Source organism: Pipistrellus kuhlii, unplaced genomic scaffold (genome assembly GCF_014108245.1).
Source record: "Pipistrellus kuhlii isolate mPipKuh1 unplaced genomic scaffold, mPipKuh1.p scaffold_m20_p_9, whole genome shotgun sequence".
In the NCBI taxonomy this organism is placed as follows: Eukaryota; Metazoa; Chordata; class Mammalia; order Chiroptera; family Vespertilionidae; genus Pipistrellus; species Pipistrellus kuhlii.
The window spans coordinates 51,718,456-51,728,639 of NW_023425595.1; the positions used below are offsets into that span (position 1 = coordinate 51,718,456).

Genomic DNA, 10,184 nt, shown 5'->3' on the forward strand with positions numbered 1-10,184 from the left:
CATGTGCACTTTCATAAGCAGTGGAGGGAATGTACACTAAGGAGGCCTCCCTCTGTTCAATTGTTGTTTGAGATGATTGGCCCATAAACACTGCAGTTTCATCCATAGTAATCATGTTGGAAAGGTTGTATTTAGAGAAGTCATCATCATCATCAATAAAGGACTTGAATGCAAGTGCTTGCTTAATAACTTGAGAATCTTCCAACCTAAACAATGTTGAACCAGTAGATCTTTTTAAAGACAGCTCACTTCGCTAAAGGAAATTATCCAGCCAGTGTTGTGATGCTTTGAAGTCTTTGTTGGCTATGTCAAACTGTGGTGCCATTGCAAGGGCAAATTCTTGAATCTGAGCCCTATTCACAACGAAAGCCTTTGCTTTCCTGTCAACAACCCATTCACAGATTAGGTCTTCCAGCTTGGAAAATAATGGTTGCTGACCTGATCCACACCGTGCTTTTTAGCATTTCCTTTGTCCACTTGTTCAATGAGGTTACCATACTCTGCTCGCCATTTTCGGACCAATCGGATATTCAACATCTCTGCAGAAAGCAGTAAGATTTTGGCCCCAAGAGTCTTCCACGATTCCTTTCTTGTACTCCATGGAGTAGCTTTTACTTTTTGTGTTCATTTCTAGGGGTAAAAAAAAAAAAAAAAAAAAAAAAAAAGGAATGGGGGTGTCAAGGTGGTGGATCACTTAAAATGACACAGGAGGATCAGAGGGGGGAATCAAAATGGCAAAGGAGAATCATAGGGGGGATTACCATTTTAGTAACTCCTTTTGATCCTCCTGTGTCATTTTGATTGTCCCCTCTGATCCTCCTGTGTCATTTTATTAATAAGTGATCCCTCTCCCCCCACCCCTGTGCCACTGAACACCTTCACCAGACGTCCCCCCTACCCCTACCTCAGACATTTACTCCCTGGGGCCTCCCTGTGGACTGTCACTGGGCTTGCTGGGGCCTGGATCTGGGCTGGAGCAGGGTCTGCCACTGACTGAGAACCTTCAGTCATCATGAGGGCGGCCGTGAGCATCAAGTAGTGTCACCAGAGACAGACCAGCACTCACCACCTTCGCGGCGTTCTGTCCGCTCTAATCCTCCTGTTCTTCCACATGCATCTGCGAAAGTCTCCTCCTCTCTCCTGCCTCGCGCTCACCGCTCACTCCGACCTCCGCTCTGCCTCCACACAGTAGTGATGTCAGGACTCCGCGTAATGTCACTGGTTGCTAGACGCCGGTCAGGGCGGCTCTAGCAACCAGTTTACGGTAAATTAATTTTCATTCTGAGACAGAGCCTGGGGGGGGGGCTTATTTTCGGGGGGATGCCTTATATTTCACTCAGAAGGAAACCTGTAAGTTGGTCTTATTTTTGGAGGATGTTTTATTTTCGGGGAAACACGGTAGCATTTTTATGGTATTATGAATTACATTTAATTATTTTATCCATTTTGAATTTATTCTTGTGTATGGCGTGAGTTGGTGGTCTAGTTTCCATTTTTATTTGCATGTATCTGTTCAATTTTCCCAACACCATTTATGGAAAAGACTGTCTTGTCTCCATTGTATGCTATCACCTCCTTTGTCAAATATTAATTGAGCATAGTGGCATGGATCCATTTCTGAGCTCTCTGTTCTGTTCCACTGGGAAAGAAATAGATTATTCAGAATGATAATTGTTATCTCATCTCTGTTGCTTACTTTGGGCACATTTAGGTAGTCAGGTGAGCTATAGGCAGAAGATGAGAATATGGGGACATGCTCTGAGGCAAAAGCCAGTGAAAAGTGACTGTTAAGGAATGGCTGTCTTTCTAATTCCACAGACAGAAGGCATTATAGTCACAGCTTTAATCCTATTTTGTACTTAGATTTCACAAGAGGGCATATAATAGAGGAAGACTTCCTGAAGCCCAGCATCATTTAGTATCAAATAAAAGTGTTACAGGATTCCAGGACAGGAGGAATAGGGGAAATGGAGACAAGAAAATTAGGACAAGGCCTAACAGTGTGAGAATATGCAGCTGGTCTGCAAATAACAAACCACCTCCTTCCCCAGCCAAGGACACTTGGGAGCAAATGATTAAACCTCCCTAGGGAGAGAGTGCAGAAAGAGAGGGGGACAGGGGAAAGGAAAAAAGGACAGGTTTACTCCCTAAAGAGAAGCCAGCAGTCTTGGGAGTTGGTAAGATAAAGTTTCCAGGATTCTGGGAAGAGCATATAGGGAAACCTTGATACTTAATCTGTACTAAGATACTCAGCAAAAGAATCTTTGAAACCCATAGACATTCACTTTTCCAGATTAGCCAGAAAAACAAAAACAAAAACAAAAACAAAAAAAACAAAAAAAAACAAGAAACAAACAAACAAAACTATGTGCTCCAAGCTGGATGAAATAAGACAGGTTTGCTTGCTTCACTTTTTCAATAAAGGTACATACTTTAATAAATTGGCTTTTCACAACACAGCCAAGGTCTCTCATATAAATTCATTTATATGAGAAGTCAAGGTTGGAGGTTGGGGACAGCCCACTCCCACTGACTTAGGCAGCTATCCAGTAACACTTCTCCAGTGCCCATGAGAGGTGCTGCTAACAAAAACAAAACAAAACAAAAACAAAAACAAAAACAAAAACAAACACACACACACACACACACACACACAAAAAAAAAAGACACATAAATATATTTTTACATCTCTGATTGGAATGAAAAAAAAAATAAGGCAATTGTGTATTTTTTCTTCAGTGTCATGACTCTTTGCTTAAAATAATATATCAGCTTCTAGTGTAATGTGGAAAAATGCGAAGTACCAGTTAGATTTGAGTTGCCAGATGGCAGCTGTTATATTGTCCAAGAAACAAATTTCATTATTTGTTCGTAGAATTTGTGTAGGTACTTAGTTGGATGCCATCGGTCTGTACTTCACAATGACTTTCTTTTCCATGTTGTTTTGCATTTTTTGTTACAGGGAATGTATACAGATAACTGAAGGGAAATGATATATTTTCACCTGTTCGTGGACCAGTGATAGGCCAGACTGAAATTCCTAGTTAATGAGCCATGTGTTCATGTCACAGTTCCTGCTGCCCCCTCATCTAAGGCAGGATCACTGCATTTGAAATGGATGATGTTATTGACATTTCTGTCTCTGTCTCTGTCTATTATAAAATTCACAGTTGCACATTGTGAGTTTGTGTGACAGTTTCAGTAGGCTTCTCTGTGTGGGGGAGGAAAAAGCTTTAGCAACAGTAAAATGTCTAACACTGTGTCTGTCCTCTTCATATATATACTATATTTTTTTACTCTCAAAGGTAACTGTGTTTCATATTAACATAAGGCTTTCAAATAAGAAATACATAATCTGACTTCAAAGAAATTGCAGGAAGAAGCCTGGCAGAATGTCAGATATATCCGCATTTAAAAAGCAGAGGATATCATTTTAAGAACTTGAGAAGAATAAAATTAATTCTGTGTAAAAGTGTTTTCTACAGCTTCCTTGACATTTCTCTTCTTGAAATTTTATAGCAGGGTGTATTTTATTTATCAATAACAATGTCACTGTTTAAGTCATATCCTAGAAAATTATACTCAATGTATCTAGAACTTTAGATTTAAAAAGATACTTTTTAAAGTGTTACGTATGTAAATTATCAATCTAATTTCTAAGAAATAATATTAACTTTAGTTATGGAAAGGAAACTAAACCATAGAATATTTAGCCACAAAGTTTTTAGGTTCTATCCTTTCTTAGCTGCAATATCCTAAACAAATGTTTGCCTTACCTTTGGAGTAAGAAGTCATGAATCAGGACTCAAATCAGCAGTCAATACTGAATGCATGAATACAGGAAAAAGTGAAAGAATCTGTGGCAGGAATCTATCTATTCTAAAAGCTTAGAAATATTGCATACATAGCACAGATTACACAAATAATGAATGGCAGAACCAGGATAAACATCTTGACGCAGGCTCTATATTCCACCATGATGCTTTCCTACTATGTAGTTGTTTATTCATTGCTTTTAAGTAAAATTATATCTTCTTAGCCTTTCCACACTCCCCAGAGAAGGGCCCATATGGTATTTTTCTTGGTTCCCACATAACTTAAAGGGGAACATTCACAATTTCCAGAGCCCTTGATGTCCTGCAAATGGAGGAGGATGGTGTCCTCCAATCCCTTGCATCAGGAACCCACTTAAGTGGCACCAACCTTGACTTCCAGATGGAACCGTCCACTTACGGAAGTAAAGTGATGGCACTTGCAAGGTAAGTGTGAGGAAAAGCCGGGAGAAGCTTCTGCTGGTGGCTCTGCCATTATTGTCTCTGAAAACCCTACTGATGTCAGTGTCATATCGTCCAGGAATACCTGTCAGCTAGCTGTGCTGGAATTTGCTGCTGCCACTGGAGCCCCTCTTATTGCTAACTCCATCACTCCTGCAAGCTTCACCAACCAGATCCAGGCAGCCTTCCTGGAGCAGAGACTTCTGTGGTTACTGACCCCAGGGCTGACCACCGCCTCCCACAGAGGTGTCTTATGTTAACTGGCCTGCCCCAGCTCTGTGCAGCCCTGGCCACAAGGGGGCTCACTCAGTGGGTCTTACGTGGTGCATGCTGGCCCAGGAAGCACTGTGCATGCCTGTCACCATCTCCCACGAACACCCAAGGGAGGTCATACCTGATCTTTACGTCTGCAGAGACCCTGAAGAGACAAGAAGAAGAGCAGTGAGCCCTGAAAAGGCTGTGGCCTAGAGGAATCTCAGGGTGAAGGGATGGCTCCAGCTCCTGAGTCCACGGCTGCTCAGCCTGAGCTCGCCGACTGGTCTGAGGCGCAGGTGCCCTGGGTGCCTATTCAGCAGTTTCCTACTGAAGACTGGACGCTCAGCTGCCACTCAAGACTGGTCTACAGCTCATCTGCTCAGGCCAACGAATGGGGAGGGACAACCTCCGAGTGGGATTTTTTAAAGACTGATTTCAGAGAGGGAGGGAGGGAGAGGGAGAGAGAGAGAAACATCAATGAGAGAGAATCGTTGATCATGGCTGCCTCCTGCACACACCACACTGGGGATGGAGCCTGCAGCCCTGGCAAGTGCTCCAAACAGGCATGGAACTGAGACCTCCTGGTTCCTAGGCCAATGCTCAACCACTGAGCCACGCTGGCTGGGTCCCACTGAGTGGGTCTTGCACTGTTCTTCCACAAACTATTAAGATAAAGTTTGTAGAAAATAAATAGCCACTAAAACATCAAGACATATAAGAGCCTAAGTGACTGAACATCCTGTTGACTGGTTGCTATGACATGCACTGACCACCAGGGGGTAGACAATCAATGCAGGAGCTGCCCCCTGGTGGTCAGTGAACTCCCACAGCCAACCTCCTATGGCCGGTCAACCTCCCCTTCTGCCAGCCTGCTGCCCCTTCACCCCTTCCCCACTGCAATCAGCCCCCATCATCAGCCAGGCCGAGGGACCCCACCTGTACACAAATCCGTGCCCAGGGTCTCTAGTAACTAAATAAAAGAAATAAAATAATATCTCCTTAAATTTTAGGCATGCCTGTGGCTCAGTGGAAGAAGACAAAGTTAAAGCACGTAGGCATGTTCTACTTTAAAGAACTGTATAAACCAGTATACCCAGAGTTAGAATGTACTGAGCAGAGTTACAATCATACCATGAGCAAAAACTTGTTTCAGGTTTTCAGACTTTCAGTCACTTCATTTCTATATCGGACAGCTCCCTTCCAGAGTGTGTCAACAGTAGCCGGGCTCTCCCCACCTCCACAAGGGGACTCACTCAGTGGGTCTTACGTGGTGCATGCTGGCCCAGGAAGCACTGTGCATGCCTGTCACCATCTCCCACGAACACCCAAGGGAGGTCATACCTGATCTTTACGTCTGCAAAGACCCTGAAGAGACAAGAAGAGCAGCCCTGGCCACGCAGCCGAGGAGAGGAGGGTGATTAGGTTCAGCGCCGGCTTTATCTTATGTAAAACAGGAAGGTACTCAGCAGAGGAGAATGTAAGTGGGATTTAATTAGGAGCCAGGAGAAGTCAGAACGCCGGAGACAAGAATAAATCAATGCTTTTGATCATGGGACCTTGCAGAGGCTCCGCTGCTCTTGTAAGAAGGACCTGGCACAGGCGCCTGCCCGCGGAGGCCCAGACCAGCTGGGTGGCACTTTGCACCACAGCTGGCAGGGGCGCCCGCGATGCTCAGTGGCCGTGCTGCCACCGTCTCTCTGCTCATTAAAACGGGAGCCACAGCATGATTCCTCTGCTGTGGCTCTCCTTAGAAACAGCCTCTCTGTTCTGTAGATGTGTGCACATTGTATAGAAAATGGCCTAGAAACTGGAACATAATAAAGTATAGACTCCCTGAAAGCTGTAGGAGGTGAACATGGGTATGATCTCTTTTGTGCTGGAATCCTTCAGAGCTTTTTTTTTTTTTTTTTTTTTTTAAACAGGCTGTAAAGCTATATATATATATTTATATTATTATTTTTTTTTTTTACAGAAGAGTTCAATTAAATAGACTCTCGAGACTATGAGGTTTTCTGTGTAGTTTAACTGAACCTCTTCTCCATCCTTACAAATTGCTGAGTATTACTAATTAGCAATTCCTGTAAATAAGGACAAACCGGGATTACGAGGGTGACTCATGTGTAATTGTCTTTGAGATTACTGATGTCCTTTCACGCCAGGTTCTCTCCATCTCACAAAAACGATTCCAATGTCAATGGTACTTTGCCTTTGGACCCATCGCTAGGATGTCATTCGTTTTCACAGGAATTATCATTGCAATGGCATTACTGTCGCTGTTCTGTTATTTCAAGGGTGCCCAAGAAACGCTATGTTGGCCTGAAAAACATTAGCTGGAGAAGTGAGGCTTTGTAACTAGGCTGTGTTCTTGGCATTCCTTTCGTGTGTGGCACAATTCCTGCCCCTCAGGACCAATCCCTGATCTAAGAGCCAGTTACAGCACATACATTAGGCACGTACTCTGCTGGTGCTGCTGTGTGCCATCTACAGTGGCTGTGAAATAGTTGCTAGTTTCTGCAGATCTGAGGAAACCTCGCGTGGTATTTCCAGCACACTGTATTTGTGGTGGAGAAATTCTCAGTAATCAAGTAATCTCCATTTGTCAATGGTTTATTTTCTAGTGAAACAATCACAAAGCCAAATAAGAATTACATGTGTAGCAATGAGAAAAGGAGATAAAAATTGTAATAGTTTTAGAGATGAAATACGATGTTCAATATTTAGTGTGTCCAATGTAGCCCTTTGCAAAGTGCATCCTACATGTCAGTTATGTGCTAATGATATTTCCCAGCACATCTTGATCCTGATGACTCTTTGACCTTCTCATTGCACTCATTCATAGAAAATCTTGTTTCTGTCATGTTAATCTCAAATACTGCTACTCATAATAAATAGGTTGAATGTCTTCTTGATTGTGTTTTTCAAACTCTCTCTTTATCTCTGCCCCTAGGCACTGGCTCCTCTCCTTCCCTACCTTATCACAATGTCCTTTTATGTCATTTGTTTGCAAGGGGTTTATCTAAAAACATACAGCACAAAAATATTAATATAAAGTGGACAGCAACATTAATATCAATAATAATGTAAATAGTTTCTTTTTCATTTATTATGGGCTAGGCATGGTTTTATGTTGGGAATTTATGTACATACTACAGTTTAATCTCAAGATGTAGATACTGTTGTTATGACTATTGGGAAGTGAGGGGGAGAAAAGGCAATAAAAAATGGATTTCTTAAGTTGTCAAAGATGGAAAATGACAGAGCTAATATTTGTACCCAGGTGACAATATTCCAAAGAAAATGCTACTATAACCAAACAGCCAAAATACCTCCTCTACTATTGATGTCATATTCTGCTCTGATTTCTAAAGAGGGACTTACTCCCATTCCCAACCAAACAAGTCAGTTTTTCATATTTAGTAGATCAACCAATCTTTTTCCCTTACTCTGTCTTCCAAAAGCCTCCTTTTCTTCCTTATCTCTTGCCTCTATATTCAGAGGAGGGATTCCAATAAGTCCGGGAATGCAAGGCATTCTCAAGACATGTTATTAGTTTAGGTTTTGTCCCCTGAATTAAGTTGGGCAGACCATGTAGAAGGAAAGAATCTTTGTTGCTAGTTTTGTTGCATACTTAAGAGGATGCTCTTTCTCTCTTTTTCTCTCTTGAAGAGCATGATAAAAGGAAACATCCCCTCCAGTTATTGCAGGCAGCTTGTTAGTTTAATTTAATTTTTTTTTTTTTTTTTTTTTACTACAACAAAACCAGCAGTAGGAGGAAGCCATCACAGGTGACTGCAGATTAAAGACAAAGAAAGAACTGCTCCCCAAGGACAATCTTGTTTCTTTAATAACAAATCTGGAGCCCACACATTTTCTTCCCATTCATTTCTCCCCCCCCCCCCCCACCCATAAATCTCTCCTAAATATTTTCTTTTTAACAGAATTCTAAGTGTTAAAAAAAAAATCTTTGATAGAATAATGAACTTGGAGCTCAATATAATTCCTACATGATGGATCAAAATTTCTCATAAAATCATAACATTTTGTATTTGGAATAGCACCCTGTTTTATAGGCTGAATGAGGTAAAGTTGTCGTCCAACATATATAAATATAAGCTGAGAAAGGAACCTTATTATTTTAGGCAGAGCCCTTAATTTACCTAAATAATAGATCTTTATGTCTCAGATAAATCTGTGGCTCCAAAAACATGTTTTAATGAAGTTAAAAAAAAAACAACCAGCTTTAAAAAATCTTTATTGTTGAAAGTATTGCATATGCCCTCTTCTTTCCCCCATTGATCCCTTCTAGCCTGCCCCCTCCCTCACCTCAGGCCTTTACCCACCTATTGTCTGTCCATGGGTTATGCATATATGCAAAGAAGTTCTTTGGTTGATCTCTTCCCATTCATAACCCTCCCCCACCTTCCCTCTGAGGTTTACCAGTCTGTTCCATGTTCCATGTCTCTGGATCTATTTTGTTCATTAGATTCCAAATATGAGTAAGGTCATGTGTTACTTGTCTTTCTCTGACTGGCTTATTTCACTCAGGGTAATATTCTCCAGGTCTCTCCATGCACAAAGTTTTTTGATCCCTCCCAGCAAAAGAAAACTATTTGACAACTGTGAAAGCTGTCAGGCTATGAAAATTTCAAACTCCCATTGGCTTCATTTTACAGAAACCTTCAACACTACCATGAGGATAACGGGCATGTCCTCCGACTTTAAGCTGGGCATACGTGATTCACTGGCATTTGCCACTGGCAACCTTAGTTGAAATATTCTGTTTCAAGGGTGCTGGATATCATACACACATATGAATATGAATATGAATAGTATATATATATATATATATATATATATATATATATATATATATATATATAAAAGTATATATACTATTATATATATAGTATATATATACTATATATACTATATATAATAGTATATATATACTATATATAATAGTGTATATATATACTATTATATATATAGTATATATATATTATATATATAATAGTATATATATACTATTTTATATATATATATAGATATATATATATATATATATATATATCAGATTAGGTGCTCTGCTAAAGTAGCACATGTCATAGCTCTGCTTCATAGCTTATTTTTAGACCACTTTGATTTCAGAGTTCTGATATTTGGACTCAAAAGCATGTTAACTGACACTGAAATGGGGGAGTGGGGGAAGCTAATGTTAAATACTTTTGTAATTCCTTGCACATTCTAACTTCCAACCTGTTATTTTACACTGGCCTTTAATTCCTCCATATCCCTGTGTTTTTGTTTTTTTTTTCTTTTTCCCATTTGGACACACTGCCAGTATTGTACTCACAAATTCCTCCTATTATTATCACTCTGTCTAATGTCTGTTGCACTTTTTTTTATTGCTTAAAGTATTACATATGGCTTCTTTTTCCTTGATTGACCCCCCCACCTCTCTCACCCCCCCAAGAACAAGCCCCCTACCCCAGTGTCCCTGTTAATTGGTTATGCTAATATATATGCATATAAGTCATTCCTTTGGTTGATCTCTTACTGCCTCTCATGCCTTCTCTCTGAGGTTGGACAGTCTAATCAGTGTTTCTTAGTCTCTGGATCTATTTTTGTTCATCAGTTTATGTCGTTCATTTTATC

General features: G+C 40.8%; 1 pseudogene; it reads left to right on the forward strand.

The window, feature by feature from the left end:
• Positions 1–1,012: 1,012 nt before the first annotated feature.
• LOC118713773 lies at positions 1,013–9,300 on the forward strand (annotated as a pseudogene).
• Positions 9,301–10,184: the final 884 nt, after the last annotated feature.